This window comes from Bombus terrestris, chromosome 8, assembly GCF_910591885.1.
Source record: "Bombus terrestris chromosome 8, iyBomTerr1.2, whole genome shotgun sequence".
Taxonomy (NCBI): Eukaryota; Metazoa; Arthropoda; class Insecta; order Hymenoptera; family Apidae; genus Bombus; species Bombus terrestris.
Genome location: NC_063276.1, coordinates 8,205,234 through 8,225,390, shown reverse-complemented (window position 1 = coordinate 8,225,390; position 20,157 = coordinate 8,205,234). Strand labels below are relative to the sequence as shown.

The 20,157-nt window shown below is 33.7% G+C and overlaps 1 protein-coding gene and 1 long non-coding RNA gene across 12 annotated transcripts in view; one reads left to right on the top strand and one right to left on the bottom strand.

The window, feature by feature from the left end:
• LOC100645915 (potassium/sodium hyperpolarization-activated cyclic nucleotide-gated channel 2) overlaps nt 1-20,157 on the bottom strand; it is a 212,374-nt gene that overhangs the window by 101,834 nt on the left and 90,383 nt on the right. The gene's annotated exons all lie outside the window — the stretch shown is intronic.
• On the top strand, nt 6,344-7,211 carry LOC125385583. The gene is made up of 3 exons (XR_007225016.1): nt 6,344-6,488; nt 6,774-6,964; nt 7,077-7,211. It is a non-coding gene; the product is annotated as an uncharacterized LOC125385583 (long non-coding RNA).

The following is a 20,157-nucleotide window of genomic DNA, read 5'->3' as shown; positions in this document are numbered from 1 at the left end:
AATGCGAGGAAACCTCGCGTCGCGGATAAATTCGCAAATTAATTCTATTGGCTCCGCGCGTCGCGAGATGAATATGGCCTCGCGCATTTATTGAACCGCGCGCCGCGCAGATGATCGTTCCGTCGCCGCGAGCATTCCGCGGAAAAGCCGCGTTTCCATCGCGATCCACCTCTCGACATACAGTTACTCGCATTAACATTCGGACACAACACCATTTATTTAATTAAATTGCTTTTAAAGAAAGATAAGCGTTTTTCTATATTTCGTTTAAAATGATACTGCGTTATTCGTTAATAATTGGCTTTAAAGTGTAACAAAAAGATACCTGTAGTTGACAGATAGGTACAGAGACTATGTCATTTATTGTCCGAACTACTCTAAGAAAGTTATACAAGAGCGTTGTTTTAATTATTGAACAAGTTGTTTGCAATCCATTATATACGATCATTAATAAGTACAATGTAATCACATGAACATAAAAAATTTGTAGAGGTCAGAAACTTTGCAGATGCGTGGTCAAACGTAGAAACAAAGAATAAACTGAGCAAGTCACTGCAGTTAAGCATTTTTCTTCAAGCAGTTATAAGTTTCTTAAACTCGAAATCGAACTAAAAAATTGTCATCAACGGCAATTCTCGTTCACATAATCAAACGAAATTTTGATTATAAAATAATTACACAAGCCTTCGTAGAAGCTTGCAAAATCCACTAACTTTCTTAAACACCTACAATTTCGCAAATACGTTTCTTTCGCAAAATAAACTTGCAAAATATAATAATCCGAAACAAGCGTGTTGTTCAATGATTCTCTCATGACACCTGCCATGCACAATCTGCCAAACAATATCTCGTCACAGATGCTTCGCTATATCAACTCCCGTCACTATAGCATCATGATCGACGAGGAAAACAAACGAAACGCAGTGGTCCCCAATGAAACGAGAAATCTGTCCAACGCAACCCAACGACCTAGTTTCCATGGTCGAACAGAGATTCGTGTTACACGACCAACCCGTTCACGAGTCATTGTAATCACTCTTATTTGATTCAAGCCAGCCAAGCGACCCTGCCTAATCGAACGCTAATTATCCTACCCCCAATTAACAAGAACGTCGATACGGGGCCACGAACAATAAGCGTTGGCCAGGAAAAATATCAACGAGTGGATGTCTCACCTTGCTCAGTTGCTCTTGATAAAAAAGAAGAAGAATTATACATATATGTGTATAATAACTTGGACTACAGAGAAACGCGGACGAGAGTCTACTTTAAACCTGCCGCGGCCTTCGAATTTTTATACTTCGATTTTATCGCCGGTTTAACTAACAAAAGAATTTTTCATATTTCAAGAAAGACTTATTACTGGGCTGCGGATTTTTACGCAAGCTCGTATTTTCTCTAAAAACGAGGTCTTAAAAGATATTCTATTCCACGTTTTCGACTTAATCTTACACGTAGAATAGCTTCATAATAATTATTTACTCTTGTCTAGTTGCGAATTAGGCAAATTTACTTGGGTAGCTTGACAAGTTTTCAAACCTGATTTTCTCGAAAATATGTCCTCCAATGCAATTTTGTTATTCTTGATTTTCCCCCTATTTCCATCTTATTTTTTTCAACCAGAAAATCAGCCTGATATCACTTGCACCATAAATTAGGATTTTTACCAAGAACTTAGGATAGAATTTATGATCACGGTGCATAGATGGGTCAGAGGACGTGTGTCAAAAGGAGATTGAAAGGGATCACCTGAGGGTGAGCAGATGAGAAACACGAGTAGGAGACGATTAAAGGGGTTGTGGTCTTTTTATGAGTGAATTATGGCTGGTAAGCGTGGGTATTAAGTGGGAGCTGTAGTTGGTGGAAGGAGTGTGGGTACTTTAAGTGCTTGCATTGGGAGTTTTTTGGAGGTGTTTGATGTTTAACCCTTGACGACGGCCGAGATGCAGTGAAAAGACTGAATTGGAAAGCTGGTTAGAACACGGGTGACTGATAAGGACTGTGTCATTTTAAGCTTCTCTGCATAGGTTGATATGACTGTGTAATTGAAGCGATTATTTAATTAAGATATCAATGTAAAATACAAAATATAATTTTCATGCTGATATTTTTTAAAACTTGTTATATGGAACACAAAATACAAATTAAAAGAAAATATTGTAAGATTAAATAATTTCGTCCAGATCGTTATGATCCATCAATGATCTAACGAGGATTTATTAATTGAGATTTAATAACGAGTATCAGACGAAGAAAGTTGAAAGTTGAAAGACACGTTAGGAAAAAAGGAAATTGACACTTTTGAAGTCTTCTATTTTTAGTTCTAATTCTAAAAATAGGATAAATAGCTTTCGTCCCTTCGTTTCAAGAGATTCTAATACTTGACACTTGCTACTGCTTGACATCTAGCTGAACCTGCACAGCGTCGCTTTCGTATGCTTTTTCCGCTGAGTGTAGCTACGTGAACAAATCTCGAAAGTATGTGGCATATTTACAGAAGTAATATCTTAAGAAGAAATATTCTGCTACGTGCTGACTGGGAACAAAGTAATATTAGTTGCATAATGAGGTTACAAAATGCGTCGGAAACATTTATGAACTGTGTATAGATTCTGAGAAAGAACTAACGATAATTTTTACTCTTCCTAGTTTGGATTACTTCTCTCAAACGGAGCAAATATATTTCTAGCTCGTACGGTAATCTGACAGCAACAGTGTAAAAATTCTAAAGAAGCAATTCCATAATTGAATAAGGAAACGACTTAAATTATTTGACGTATTTGGAACAAATATATATATATTTACAAAGACTTTGCTAATACGGATAGGTGTAGAACGAGTTCGAAGATAAAGGAAGATGGAGTAAAATAGAAATAGCACAGGGAAAAGAGAATAGTTAAGAAATAGAATTGGTACGTACACTTCACTAGGGGAAATTATTTCTGTTATTTCAAGTAACAAATCTAAAGATGGAATACATATAAATATGAAAAAGTCAAAGTTCATTGAAAGTTCGTACGATCTAAATATATTATTCAGTCAAACTTAAATCAGACACCCTTCTTTCGATCGTTAGTTTTCCTTGGACTTCTTCGGAAAACAATATTCCTATCCTTTGAAGTAGTGCAACGTTAAACTACTTCCCATCCCGAAACTCTCTCACGCTTGATAATTAAATCTTCCATTTGCGTATAGAAATGTTCGTATAAATGAATTCAGAAATAGCAAAAGAAATCACGTTCACGTCGTAAACCCAATCCATATTCATTCGATCATCTCTGATAACGATAATAACAACAAAAAACAAAGGGGAAACGGCGAAAAAGAGGGACAGAAAAAAAGAGGAAGAATGAAAAGGACAAGCAAAGAGGAAAGTAGCTCGACCCTGAGAGAAAAGAACGATTGTCACAATTAAACGCGAGGGATGTTCAGCGGAATTCGCGTGGCTGGCGTGCATGAGCGGGCACATTCAGCCGCGCGCCTCCCTCTTTTTCAACCCTTTTCCAACCCTTCGACCAACCTCGAGTGGCTCGACACTGTGTGTTTGTATCATCGTCCGGAACGGGATGTGTTCGCATGCATACAGCAACCTCCGGCTCGGCACTAGACTCTATTTTAAGAAACTTCCCTGCTGGCTGATGCGGTCGACCGAGGAGAACAACACATGTATCCCGGTGTCGAGTGTGTCGCCTCTCGAAAAACGACTAGCACAAGCTACCTAGGCAACGTGGAGGGAGGAGACAGGGACAGAGAGAGGATAGGTGGGGTTGTAAAAGGTGTCAAGGTTCACTTTCGATTGCTACGTTTCCAATTTGTCCGAAGAGAGAGGCGTAAAGAGAGAAAGAGAAAAGTTGGCTTACGAGATGTTCCAGTTGACGTTCCAGTACGCGTTCGAGATTAAAAGAAGGAAAGGCAGATAGGCGTTTTGTCGTTCTTTCGTTGCTTTTTTTGAATTCATTCATCTTTCTTGTATTCGTACACTATTGTATCTATCGTATAAAGAGCATTCAAAAGATCGGTATTACTGCCAATATTTAAAGTTCTTGGCGGTATCGTACGTAAGAAAGCCTACTTTTTGGTGTCATTATAAATGGACTTTTGTATGTATTAATCTCGCTTTAGTTTCAATATATTGTCGATACAATGTTGAAAATCTTAAAAATTGGCAATAATATCGACCCTTCTTTACAGTGGCTAGAAAAAGTATTGGTCAATTTCTTTTCTAATGAAATGCTTTTTTTTATCAGGTATCAAATTCCATTTTTACAATATCAATCTTTTGCGGAAGAATTTTTATATTCGAATAATTCAATGGTTTTGGAACATGTTGTCGGTGGTCAGAATCATCCGAATAACGGATTTCCCTTACATAGAATCCGCGGACGGTCCCAATTTCCAAAATATTCGCAATAAAATATCGATGATTATAATGAATTCTGCCTATAGTTGCACGTCCGTGACAGTGTACGTGCCTAGAGGCGGCCAGATGCAATAACCTAACCCAAACTTAACTCTTATCTTTCGTTTATAATATACACAATGTCCACCGACGTCTGCCGAACGATCGCAACAACTCAACGTAGTAACCGAAAGATTGACAATCGATGCTCAACTAACGCCATCATGTTTGTAGTCATCATGCCTTGTAGTCGTAGGTAAACATTGTGTCGCCTAAAAAGAAGCTACATTTCTTTCTCACCTCTCTGTGTTTACAAACACAGCATATAATACACCGTATATAATATAATCATGTCCGTACATAAATAACCGCGCCTCTAGGCAATCGACAAATAATACTAACACGTACGTTGTTACGGATACACAATAATAGGCAGAATTTACTGTAGTGGTAACGACAGTTTTTTACGAATATCTCGGGAACTAAGGCCGTCCGCGGATTATGTGTAAGGAAAAAGTTGTTTGGAATCATGATTCCGACAACATATTAAAAAATCATTAAGATCATTCTGTCATTTATTGAAATTATTTTAAAAACTAGCCTTTATAGACGTCTATGTAGCTCAAAAAGTAATGAATCCTAGAAATGTCTGCGTGTATCAGAATTCAGTCAGCCTCCGTCACCCGAAGGTTAAAATACGTCATGTTCATAAAATTAAATATGGAAACAAACTGTAGAAATAATAGGAATAGATAGAAAATTACGTTGAAAATTTTACGTAATGCAATTTTTCTTTGCGTAATATGATATATACAATGCAATATATATATATGTATGCTCGGTTCTAAAGCAGGTCGCCTTGATTCAACTTCGATGTGGTTATTGATTCAATTATTATTATCAAACCAGCTGGCTTCCCTTGTCATCGTACATCTAATCTCGATTTCGCTGCGAGTTAATTAATGCTAAACAATACACCATTACATTGCGATATGATTATGTGATCGATGGAAGTGCGTTTCGTCGTTCTGTACTGTTTACTCAACAACTATTTAACTTTCCTCTCTTGTTAGACAAACGTTTCTATCCAAAGACACGACAATTTTCCTTCCTCTTATCTTTTTCATAATCTTTAAATTTTGTCTTATATCTATATTGATACAGAAAAATACAAAATATATTCCAATCTATTATTTTTATTTCGATTTATTTTGTACGATCTTGATATGTAAGGGTAATGTTCATGGATTTGCTCGTCTTGATAAGGATAATTCAAGTAATGTATTTCTTTTATCCGACACATATTTTCCACGATTCTTTTATATCTTAAATAAAAATTCATCAATGGAAAATCATCAATGGATTTTGTATCCTGTAAAAACACAGAACATCTTCAATATCGAAAATTTGTAATTGTTTTCAATCTTGACTTTTTCCACAACTGTGGGTACTGGAAAAAAACAGGTTCGTAGATTCGTATTTAGCTCATAAAACTCAACAAGTATCGCTTATTGGAAGTTGTAAAATTAGATACTATCCTTTGACTGAGCCTTCGTTCTAAATAACAAATTTTCTTATCATAATGGACAGAAGATCTTTCCAGAACTATCAACCCATTCCAGATAACACAAACCATAACTAATAAACTCATTTCTCCAAAGATTACAGACATCATACATACTCTTAAACGACCGAAAGAAACAAAAGCAAAAAATCTATAATTTTCAAATATCTCAGGATTCTGTAATTCGTGTTTTGTTTTTATCGCAGAATCGTTTGCGATGAGGTGAACTCTCGATCGATGGAAAAAGCCAGAGCCAGGAACTTTTGAGTCGCTTACGAGCTTTGTGAATGATTCGTCGCAGTTGCGAGTAAATGGCTCTTTACCAACGTTTTTCTTCCATCTTTCCGGATTCCACTCCTCGAGCATCGATCTCGTTTTCTTGGTCTACGACGTCGTTCGACGTCTCATTAGCAGGATAATTAGTTTCCTCTTTTGACAAATTTCTACCTCTGTTGAGATGCGATTACATCTTTAGACACAACGTTAAGCGATATTCTGAGGGGACAAGAAGTTCTGGAGGGAATGGTAAAGAAAGTTTGATTTATGACACACAAGAATTATTTATTTTATTATGTAAATAGACCGCGGTTTTTTACGCATTTGTGAAAAATTTGAACGTGCAAAATTACACAGAATGCACGTAATACGACAAAATATATATGCTTCCTTTAATATTTTTCTATAATACTTAATAAGTAATGCAATTGTCTACCCGTTTGTCTTTTACCGGTGTTTTATTTTTTTAAATATATTCTCGCAAATGAATTTGTATAAGAAATCCGTAAATCTAATTATAAAATATTATTGTAGGAATTATCAAAAATTATGGACTACGGGGGGCCCCAGGGCATTTAACCTGGAATCTGTAACTGAACTACTAAACTAAGGCAATATCTGCAGTTTATTTATTATTGCTAAACTTATTTTGACTATGCTCCTTCGTAAATGCCACGCGATTATTACACATTAATCCACTTCGGGCAGGTGCCCTTCGTGTTCAGGTACTATCATATGAAGTTATAAGCTATTATATGAAGTTATTAACATAACCCTTAATTTATGTAAATTTCTCCTTAAATAATATATTAGATAGGTAGATCTTTTTTGTTACAGGTACTAAGAATAATACGAGGAAGAGTTTTTTTTTTCTTTTGGGCCTTTCCTATGTTGCTTCCATAGTAGGCATTTTTAAATTTCTTATATCTCAGGAGGTATTCCCCCTTCGTCTTCAACTTCTCTTCCCATATGTATATACACCCATGCCAAGGACTAGCTTCGTATAGTACAAAAATCCTCGCAATTGTATCTTTTGCCATTTCTAATAACTAGCCAAAATTCAGGAGCGATTGGATTTGAACGGCTATCCTAAATGTTTGCAGTCAGCTACAGTAACCACACAGCCACCGTCGTCTGTTACTGATTGTAGTTCCAATTCCTATTTGAGGCTAAACATTCTGATCTCACACTATTATATATATATTGTTCATTAATTGTCCTGTTTTTGCGTCCAGGCTTTCAGGACATAAATTAAAATATCGTACATAAGTACAGCGCAACAGCGGCTTAAATTTAAGACACAACAATAATCTTAAAAAAAAAAAAAAAAAATGTAATAAAGCAAGGCTACGTCGTACCGTCGCGTATCGGTACTTTTGCCTGTACCACCCTACAATTAGAATTCAGCGTTTATTCTGGAAAAAAAATCATGTAAAAAAAATATGTAAAAAACCTGGAATCAATAAACAAAGATAAAAAAAAAATATATTGTTCATTATAAAATATATATGAAACTTTACTTCCTTTGTTTTATAGTAAAAAATGTGTATATAATATTTTATAATGAAATAAATAATTCTTATCGTTTATAATAACACAAAGGGCAAACTCGTCTATGCAATATTATTATTAATAAATAATATATAACATTATTTAGTATAAAATAAAAGGTAAGGTTATATGTATACTTGTAAATAGTATTATTAATTTAGAAATAATTCATTACTATTATTACTATTCATTCTAATAATGAATGATTCATTTCTAATTCATTACTAATAATTCATTACTATTATGTTATATCATATATTGTCTAGCATTTAAAATCAGAATAAAATTAAATTACTTTCTTGTAACAATGTTTTCCACGTTCGTGTTCAAACGCTGCCTATCAAAATATAGTTTCGACGTCCAAGAAATAAAAGGATTAATGCAAATGCAATTAGACGGCTACAGCAGGCATACAAAAGGCATAGACCGTCGAGTGCGTCTGGAAACGACTATGAAAAAATTTGCATAAAACCACCAAGATGTAAATATGCATAATGTGCGCGGTTCGAGATTCTGAGAACGGGCGAAAGTTTCACGTTCCATACTCCGCGAGGTAGACGGCTTGTTGGTGACGAAACGCTACCATAAAATAAAAGCCTGTTTGTAGAGCCTATTTTACATCATGAAACTCGATAAAAAAAGAACTCGATGAGTATCGTTGGACAAACGTCCATATAATTGAGATGATTGCGAATAAAGCGATCTATTTTCCACATGATTGTGACCGATCGAATGTTTTATGTTTAAATTCGAATGAATTCTGTCGAATTTTGTTGAAATTTTATTAGCAATAAATGCGAGAGACTTGTTAATTGAAAATTATTGAATTAGGAAGGTTATTATTTAGGTTGGACTCTTTTAGAATTATTTTAATAAAAATAAAAATTTGGAGAGAAGAAATTGGAGGATGAAATTTCTTTGATCGGCTACAGAGGGTGGGTTATAATAGCGAAAAGAATTTGTAACTTATAAATATTTAAAGTTTGTTTCACAATGTATCCCTATGTAACGATTTGTCATGCTTGTTATGAAGTGTTTTTCACATGCACAATTACCTATTCCTACGTAAATTACTCGGAATGATTAGTTAAAGAGACGATTATTCAAACAAGATAACCAGTTGACAACGAAATCACATGTCTTGCCAGCATTTATTAAAAATTAAGACAATCTTAACACGATTAATAGAAATAGAATAAAAGAACGATTTTGAACACGACAGTCGATAAGAATAAAGATCTCATTAAAAGATATCCTTTCATTCGCTATATAGATGGTAAGTTACGTAAATGAATAAAACGAATGAATTGGAGAAAGAAAACGATATTCACATTATCATGTAATTATCAGATTTTTTGCGTTAGTAAATAAATTATGTTACTTTATAGTGTGTTATAGGCGAAAAAAAAATTTGTTAGAAGAATAGGAAAGAAATAAAGTTTTACTATTTTTTATCCATAATTTGAGAGATGCAGAATGGACAGACTTTTTTGATCCAGAAAAAACTATATTTACTTCTCAAAATAAAATCATTAAATTTTTGTTTTTGTATTGCTACTGGCTAATCTTAGAAAAGTCTCTACAAATTTTGAAGGATACTGGATAATATGACTAGTTCTAGAAAAATTGCAAAATATAATAAAATTATCTTCGAATCATTTTTTGAATACTAGACAAATCTGGGTTAATTTATTATAGTTTCATGTGTAATAATGAGGCTGATGAGAAACTTTTTAAGTTAGTAGCTGTAGCTCTTTCTACACCATACCAAATTGACAGAGTTCATTTCATAAGACGACCCTAATCTATAATAAAACCTAATTTATTGTAGAACTTATTAACAGATATACAGCAGAAATACAGAGAACAGAACATCGACAAGAAAGATCGACAACATAAAAAATTCAGCTTAATTACCATTTAACATTTACACCCCATATTTTCGTAATTTACTATTTTTTTCCAATGAAAAAGAGATCCTACCCATTTAAATTCTACTTCATTTTTACATCATTAATGTCCATAACATTTTACATACATTTAAATGACATTAACGTACAAGTACTGCATCACCAGCATTAGTAACATAAAATTTCAAAGCAAAATTCAATTGTGCCTCTCAAACGCTACAAAACCGCAAATAAAGTTTCTTGCCATAAAAAATACAAGATTTATCACCACTAACACTCGTAAAAGATATATGCGAAAAATATACTATTGATACAAAATCTATAGCACGTGTTTGTCGAGGTGTTATTTAGAACTGTGCACGTCAGCCGATCGATTATTATCGACGATAACAGGAAGAAACATAAATTGTAATCAAGGAACGAATTCTTCCGTGATACGTGACGAAATTCGCGAGCAATCTTACGCAACGATCGTCTATGGTGCTATGAAAAGTTATACGTATTAACGTATTACGTAAAAATTCGATGCAAAAATACCTCGATGGCGATAAATACCGAGGTCAATCGAGTCTGGCCGTCTTTAAAAATCATCTAACGCCGCAGCAAAATGTGTCAACGACCAATTGCTCGGGATTCCATGAGTTTCCTTCGAAACAAGTACGAATCTTGTGGAAGATTCGAATCAATAAGGTAAAGATGCCACGAATTTGTGAAATGTCCAAGTTGGACATAAAAAATTTAATTGGGAAGGCTTGATGATAGTTTGCGATCGTTCTGAACGATGATAGATAATTATCTAGATAGACCACGAAGGTAGCTGTATATTTTTAGAACCTTCAAGATGTCAAAGATCTATAGAATGCATTGTAATATGCAATAATGTATAAAGTATTCAAAGTACAGCACTTACTATGATATTTAGTTGTTAAAACGAATTTCTATTCCACGTCGTTAATTATGTTCATGAAAATGGAAACACGAACATCCACAGTTCCATTAAAAAAATTTAAGGTTGTACAGGACAGATGTAATATATACTTTTGCTCATAAGTATGCTAACATACTGGTTGATTTGACGTCACGGTATTTCACTAAAGCGTATAAATTAATGCTGAATTAGTAATTAGAAGCAGCACATATTACTTTTTTACGGAATCACCAAGATACAAATCTAAATTGGACATTAAGAAACACTGCAGTCGTGCATGTACTGTAGTATATTTTGGTATATACTACATGTATATTTATACCATTTAAGTATCATTGGTTGTATTAACGTCGCAAGTATTCCTATCAGTTTAAGAGGCCTAATCTATCTTATAATTCAAAAGTTAAAGGATTATGATTATGAAGAACCAAACCATTGCAGCTTCATTTGACTGCAGTCTTATTATTAAAATATGCCTGATCAAAAATAAGCAAATATCCGGATATTCCTGAGCGGTAATGTAATAATTCACAGAGAAGGCTGCAAATGTTACAATACCAAACCATCGCCACACTCAAACCAAAGAAGGACGTCAAAAGATCCGTGAAACCAAGAGAAAGAAGAATCGTCCCTCTTTCTTGCCATTTGATCACAAGCTAAAAAAAGAAGAGGAAAAGAGATATCTCGCGCCCTTCCTCATGCCAGGAAAATCTGATTTAATTAATTCCTATCGATCGACGAGCAGATTGTCGGCTCTCTTCATGCGCCGCTTTTCGGATTAAATTTTACATCTAACGCGCATTTAAGAGACTGTTCCATGTATCGACAACCAGTGGATTAAAATTTTGCTCTTTTTTCTCTCGATATTTTCGCACAACGTAGCAAGAGAAGCAAACGTGAAATCGATTCGACTCGCGCGAATTCGCAACGCCGAGTTATCCAATTGCACGATGCAACGACGACGATACTTAACGATACTTAATGCTACGAATTGAACCGTTGAGTGCCACCGGAGAAAATCGAATTTGAAAATTTATCAACTGTACTTGAACGTGACTAATTTCGGATTGAACAAGAGAACATAATCGGCGGAAGATTATTTTACAAATGAAAATAAGTCGAAAATGTAAAATAACACTTGTCTACAAGGTGTTCTGCTTCCGAGATAAATAAATTCGAAAATTTTTCATAGTGTACCAAGACAATTCTTAACTAAACAGAAAAATGTTATTCTACATTTCTGTTGTATTTTGTTGTATATGTAGAATAACCTTCTGCTGGTTACTTATTCGCATAATTTACTCAGTCGGTATTAGGCAGGTATACCTGACAAATCTACGAACTAGATTCGCTGGAAAACTAAGCTTAGGGCGAAAAAATTGTATTCTATATTTTCTTCTCACTCTTGCGGAAGGAATCACGTCATTCCAGTGTTATTCGCCCGGACTTTCTATATTGGTGTTTTCTGATTTTTTATGTCTTCTCATGGAAGAAAATAGCGTTTTATAGCGTCTCTGTTCTATAGATACGTACATAATAAGCTATAAAAAAGTGAAAAAACGAACATAAAATCGCGTGGTATATGCGTGACGCAATTAACCTCGCGGGAACGTATAAAAATCACGAATGGCAGTAAAAAATTCAGGTGCAGTAACGAGCATTTACATAAATGACAATCTTGTTGTATAAATTATATATGATTAAGTTTCTTGAACTAATATTCTTTGAAAGAAGAAACGGGAGAGGAAAATCATTGGAATAGACACACTTTCCTTTTATTTTTAAAGTACAGTTGTATTAAGAACTTTTCTTTCATAAGTGAATTCTAGAGCAATAAAATAAGTTAAGAACATCCTGGGGGAAATAGCTTATCGTAGGATTTCCCCTACTAATCGTAATCCCGACATGATTAATCTTTGATAGCTAATTTCGAACGTTGGAAGTAGAAGTCTCAGGCAGTTGTAAAATGAAATAGAAGAGAAAACTAAATACCTAAATAAACTATCGGATCGAAAATATCGCAAAATTTCTCAGCGAGTTAAATCCTACATCATCACGAACATTAAATATAATCGTATTATGAATTTCCTGTAGAGTGTCCCATACATAAGAATTTATTTCATGTCTCTGAGAAACACTTCTTTAATAAACCCAAGAGGTTTCACCAAACGAATAGACGTAAATCTTTCATGGTTCTAAGATTTACAACGCTTTAAGACACCGGTTTACCACATACTCGCACCTCCACCGATCTATCGTGTAATTACACAAACTACTGCTTCTCTTTCCATTTACATATTGATTCGTGCTTTTCGTTCAAATTTTATCGTTTATTGGAAATTGTTCGGAATTTGTATGTAGAATCTGTTCCACTCATTTAATAGTTCATCTCCGTGGATAATTTATAGTTATAATAAGATTTATAGTTATCGATCCAAACCTTTTTAGGCTTGTCAGGTGTCTAATACCTGTCTAATACCGACTGAGTAAATTATGTGAATAAGTAAAAATGTCGTGTTTGTTATTTCTTCTTCTATTGTTTTGTATCGTTTAGATAAAGTTATATCATGGAGATTGTTAGGAAATAATTGGATATTTTTAGTTCTACAGGATAGTTCTACAGAATCCAAATATTGGGAAAGAAGTGGAAGCTTAAAATCCTATTACCATAGGAAACTTTATGTCAAAAATCTCCTGAGGTATAGGAAAATCAGATTAGAATTCTGTTACCTTAGAAAAGTTTTTCGTCAGAAATCCATCGAAGTAATGGAAAATCGGGTTAGAATTCTGGTTGCCTTAGAAAACTCTTTCCTCACAAATATATCAGAGTATGTAAAAGAAAATATATCAGCTTAGGATACTGCTACTTTGGAAAACTTTTTCGCCACATATTTATCAAAGTAATGTTAGCTTAGGGTATCGTAGCTTCGAAAGACGTCAACATTTTTTATCAAAAATTTATCTATAAATAAAGTAGCAGAAACAACTTAGGACATTGTTACTTTAGGATACTATTTTTATCAGAATTCCATCGAAGTAAACGGAAGTCAATTTAGTTATCTTGGGAAACATCTTCGGCAAAATCTATTGAAATGATAGCGATCTATCAAATGCAAAGTAAATAACGCCAGAATGATATTACTTTAACAGTATTTCCTAGAAGATTTATCAGTATAAAATAAATTACTACTCATATCCTTGCAACCTTAATTTCGAATTAATAACAAAATTAGGAAAAAATTCAGTTCGTATACACAGTTCGGAATATTGTTCTAAATTTTTAGTCAGTAGCGCAAACTGTAAGTATATGGTGTAGAACGCGTTAATGGATCGGGGGTAGTAGTGAAATTATCGCACGATGTAATGATGCGTTGAGTTAACAACGGGTTGGTAGGCGTGAAAGCTTCGAGACCAGAACGAATCGTGACGATAATGATGGGTTGAGCGGGTCACAATAACTGGTTGCACCGAGTAAGAAACGTGAATGAGGCTCGAGGTTCGCCCAAGTTATGGAAAATGAGATTTCGTGAATAACCATGAACAGAGGAGAATCCACAAAAGTAACGAGGATTTTTAGAAATACACAAAATTTTAGAAACTTGGCAAACTTGGCGAAGTATGCATTTTTAATTTGACTTAAAAACACCAAAAAATCTGTAAAGGTATTTGAGATCGAGCAAGAAGACATAAATTTTCAAACTGTCATATCAAAGAAACAAAATATGCACCACGCCATTAAAATTAAAGCCAGAATTAGATAAGTATATCTATATATACGTCTAATTATGCATTACAAATTTCTGTGAAAAACGACTTATCTTATAAGCTACAATAGAGTTAAGTAAAGTTGTCAAACTCCGTAAAGAGGGCGAAATGAGATTTTAATCGTAGAATAATTTCCCAACGATTGAAAATGCATTATATCGTCGGTGACGCATGTTTATTCTACGAAAGAAACCATTAAAGAAGCTTCGTTTGAATCTTTGGATGCATCATACGTCAACCAGGAAGGAATTTTATCTAGTAAAGTATTCGAAATTATGTGACCCTCGTCCGGATTCCTGGTTCATGTTGCTTTCCAGCGCTATCCTTGACCTCGACTTCAACGCAGCGGTGCATATAGACTGTTTCAACATCTTAGTTATAAGAAATTCCTACTACAGTTTGCATCAAAAGTTCTTAATTATCTGAAGAATATAGAAAGAATTATGAGAAATAAAAAATTAGCTACACAAAGATCAATTTTCTACAATTATTTCACCACAATATTTTATTCTTCTTTACTATGTGTGTCTGTAAAAAGTTACTTGGAACAAATATATATCTTTGTCCATTTTCCTTAACATTATTCGATAAGGGATTTTCCCTGATATATATATTTATGATGAACATTTTCCGTATAGGAAATTTTCACTGCACAGGACAATTCTTCCGCTTATTATACATGTATCGTTTATTATTATATACGAAATAATAGATTGATACACTACGAAATAATTTATTACGCTCATATGGAAAATTAAATAATGTTCATTAAGAAGAATTTATATTACAAGAATTGCTCTAATAAAAATTATTTACATGAACAGAAGCTTAGAACAAGACAAACAAGCGTATCATAAATTTCACTTTAAATGACTAAGAATGAAGTTTGTTCTAGTTCATTAAAACGAAGCAATAAAAGACACATAAAATTAACAATATACATTCTAGGAAGAATCTTGTATCGTAGTTAATGGAAAGGCCTGTACACGACACGGATACGTGCCAATGGCACCTGAATGCGCAGAATGTATGTTGGTTCCAATGTCAGCGCGCCAATTAAAAATGAACGCCTGCTTAGCAGACTACCTTATTTACACCTCCCCTCCTCCCTTCAGCCCCTTCGTCTGTTTCTCTCGCACCACTTACTGTTTTCACTCTTACGGGCATTTATTATCGCTGGAGCTGAGTATAATCGAAATCGGTAAACAAATAACGAACACAGAGAATCCTCTGTTCATTTGTCCAAGAGTAGCATTCTCGATGCTGACACAATTGACGTATTTGTTGGGCCAACGCAAATGAGCTTGGCATTAATAAAGTCACATATTTATGTTACAATTATTATTTATATTTTCCTGATCGTTAAACAGAGATTTTGTTCGAATAGAAAAGTTACTTTTTAATGGAAATTTTTCATATAGGAAAATCTTGCTAAACAGGAATTTTTTGGTTACTAAATATATATTTCTTATTTTAGTGGAATCTGTATTTTACTTGTATTCACAAACGCATTTTATTTCCTGGACTTGTATAAATATCTAACGAGCTGGTTAACAGCAATCTAGGAATGTTAATGATTTCTTAACGACGTTGCGCAAACAATTTTTTGCTGAAAGGATATTTTAGTGATATAGCGAGTATTTTAGTGATATAGCGAATATTTTGGTGACATAGTGAATATTTTAGCGACATAATGAATATTTATGGAATTTTTAACGATCAGCAGCTACCATATTCTTTGTTCAGAATAAACAAGAAAGACATTTTTATGATTGTAGAGAATAATCGGATTAAAATGATCTCTGATGAATTGACAAAAGTTATCACACTGTTTTCATTACATTTAGTTTCGTTTTCATTTAAACATCAATTAATATAATTGTTAAGGAATGTTTCCTAGTATTTAAGTCAGTTCATACTAATTCTTTTTAACCTCTCGCAATCAAATTCTACGATTTTTCTAGTTTAATCTAAAATTTAGAAAGCAAACATTGTGTGGCATTACAGGTAATAAGTATGTATAGTGACATTCACCCAGAGAGAGTTTAACACTGCCTCGTCTAACACTGTTTCAGGCTTCCGGGAAACTACATTATATATATGTGTGTGTGAGTATATATATATCTTTATTTCCGCATGCTTTTCGTCTTTGTCAAATATACATATGAACAATCATGGTAGAAAACTATATTATATTTTGATTGCCTTTTTTCTTACTATATTTAGATTAAAGAAAAATAATCACACACAAGTACGTAGCGTGGTGGTTATTTTTATTATATCTTGCCCTTTTATAGAGAGTCAGGTTTAAGTTAGGTCATAGAAGGTTATTGAGGGTCAAGGTATAAAAAGGAAACTGCTAACATCAACGCAGTCGTTCTTCGGAAAATAATACGTTCAGAATATTCCACTCAATTATTCCCTATATAGATATAGAAATCATTTAAAAGAAAACACAAAGTAAGAAATAGGAAACGTAAGATCGTAAGATTTCTCCTTTGGTCCGTTCGTTCAAAGAAAGAAAGGAAAGAAGAAAAATGACGAAAGGAAATCATGGTCGACGGATTGAATTATCAACGGTGATAAAAGGACGAGAGTTAAACGTGGCGTATTATCGCGAAACGGAAAGAAAAATTTCTTTGCTGGCACAGATATCAGGTACTGGCAGCAGGATGTTTAATGATATTCGAGCGCTACTTGGAACTCTTCAAACGCGACCAATCCGATAAAACAAAATTGTATCAGATTTCTTCTGAGAGTTGAAATTAATTTTAATAAAATTAATGGCTCTACTGGCAACCGATCAAATCCGGTTTCCTACTGAATCGCGATATAGCGTTGTTTTCTCAAGGTTACTGAGAATTAGTCCAACTTGAATGTATTCGTTGTAGCCTCTTGCATTTTTCATTTGATTTACATAATTATAGAGTTCTATAAATTTAATCTTTTCAAATTTTATAAAATTGTAGGATCTAGGTAGAGAAAATAGTGACGGTGTAAACAAACCTTTCGAGTTTATTTTCATAATCATGATATTAGAAGACAGATGTCGATTATGTAAATTGACTACGCATAAAATTGCAAATGAAATGTTTGGGCTAATGTTGTGTTAAAGCAAGGTTTGTCTTTGATGGTTCAATTAAGTGTTTAGAAAAACAGATGTAAGAAAAGAAAATAGTGTGTCTCTTTTATTTCGGGAATTTTTTAATTAATACAATTAATTGGATATTTCGTTTTGGATGTCAAAGTTCTTACAATCAAAATACAAATCGCGCGTAGGATTAAATCACATTGCTAATTATTTCGCTTATTTTCCTCCACAACTAAATAACAAAATACCGAATAAATCAGCGTGGTGCAGTTTTAATCACTCGTTGATTAAATGTAAGCAACGGCTTTGATCACGTATAAAGAAATTCTCCGATATTTTTCTGCGTTGCGTTTAAATCGATTCGTTCAAGTTCTAAGAAGGCTTTTTATATAAACATTATTTTTGTTTTTCTCTCTCCTTATTTTCTTATTTTTTCCTAACGTTTTAATTTTCTTACTTTCATCACCCTATTTCTCAATCCTTCGAATCTTCACTTTCGTCATATGAATTATGTTTCCCTATATCCTCTAGTATTTTAATTCTTTTATATTTCCAAGCTTCTTATTTTTTAACTCCTCGTCACTGGAACTCTATATATATTTCCATCTTTAACTGTATTCAATTTTGCTATTTCTTTTATTCATTTTCATTACATTTTATTTTTTTTTTTTTTTTTTACCTTTTGATGCACGTATTATATAGCTCTGACAGATTGATTTTTTCACGATCTATTTTATTTTATACCAGGTAACAAAAATAAACGGAAATATCAGGTTTCTCCATTTCCTTTCCCTCAAATTTAAACCAGATCGCGCTATGTTTGAAAAGCTCAGTTTAATTCCAATTGTTTCGAATCTTTTTTCCATTGTTATCGATTCTACGGGAATTACATTAATTCTTAAGTGGAAAAAGATATTTGTCAATGGTAATATACATTTAACTCAAAAATATTAATCATATGTGAAACATTAATTACAACAACGATTGTTGTTATTAATATTAATCTACATCGACAATTTAATTAATAACACTAATAATATTATCTAATATCTATCTATATCTATCTGACAAGACATTCGAAAAGAAGAAAAGAAATAATTTGTTCGTTCAAGTATTAACATAATTTTCATATATATCCTTATACTTCAATTTCTATCCGTGTTATTTTAATTTTGAAACCGAATCCTTCCTCTGACGAATAAAATCGCGTGATTACTTTCCTCAACAATTCCACGAAGCTCTATTAAAATTTCTCTAAAGTACCGAACATAAAACAACGCAAACTATGCACATCTGTTTCGTCAACAGAAAATTCGCAATTAGTCTCAGATCATTCAAAACAAGTAACGAGCATTCGTGACGGAAAGGTAAGATTACCAGGATGAAACGTGAGCTGTGCTCTAATTAAATCCGGATTGAAGCCGATGGAAGGAAGGGCGGTGGAATTAAGAAACTCGTCGCGATCGATCCGATTTTTATCTTATCGTCATTCTCGTTACACACTCCAGCAAACGCATCGTGTCATCGCTAATATTTGTGGTACCTATTGACCTTCGCTCGTGTTTGATCTCTAAGTACCTCTTGCCGTGCTAGCCGCGCATCCTCTGGGCTATCGCCATGATCTTTTAATAGAATTTTCTATCCAGAGTCTTTTAATCCTGCTGCGAACATGTCGAATGTTTTTCATGTCTCCATCCTACTTTCGTCTCATTTCGTTCAAGAGATATTACGCTTAAAAATATTATGAAATTGTAAAATGCAATTTTATAATTGTATACATAATAACTGCACATTATAAATTGTTGTATGTATACATGGAAGACACGGAAGTTTTCTAATCGGAAATATCGTTATTTGCATTCGATAATATCAACTCTAAGATTAAATATAAATACAAAAATACTTTCGTATATCTGTTCGTGTTTTCTACTCTCTGATACGAAGCCAATAGAGGTAGAGATGTATCATAGCACGTTAACGTTAAATCCCGATGTTGCATTGCAACATTTGTGTTAAAATTCAATCAAAATCTAATCTTTTTGCTACAAAACAGCGAATAACGCTTATAGATCGATTTAATATTAATATTAAATCTTTGATCTATATATATAAATTATACGCTCTTTAAATAACTTAGATTTAATACCTCGGGCGTTAAACAGTTAACGTTGATACAGTGCAGTAGCCAGAGCTCGATGATCAATAATCCGAGACATGAGCACGGTTGCCTTTAATGAATGACAACCGTAAGGTGCACATCGGTATTAGTGCGTGCTTGGAACTTTAATGAAGTCAGCTACAATACGGTGGAAAGGTCGGAACACTCTTCAAAAATGGACGCGACTCGTGTAACCGGAACTTATACACGGAAAATGGTATTTAGCTGGAAGAATCTGGGTCGTGAAAGGCCCGAGAATCTCCGGAGGATGTAAGAAATACTTGATATTAACGCGCAAGCGATACAAGCGATATTATATAGCACAAAGCAAAATGAAAGCATAAAATGTTTATCCTTGATGGGATTACAGGTTCTTCGCGTATAAATCGACTTTTGCGTAATGGTTCTTTTTTATGGTTTACTTGAAAACGACGTACACTTATTACACTGATGTATATAGCGTTGCTGATCTAGAAGGGGCACTTTCAATAAAATTGCATGAAATACACAGTGTT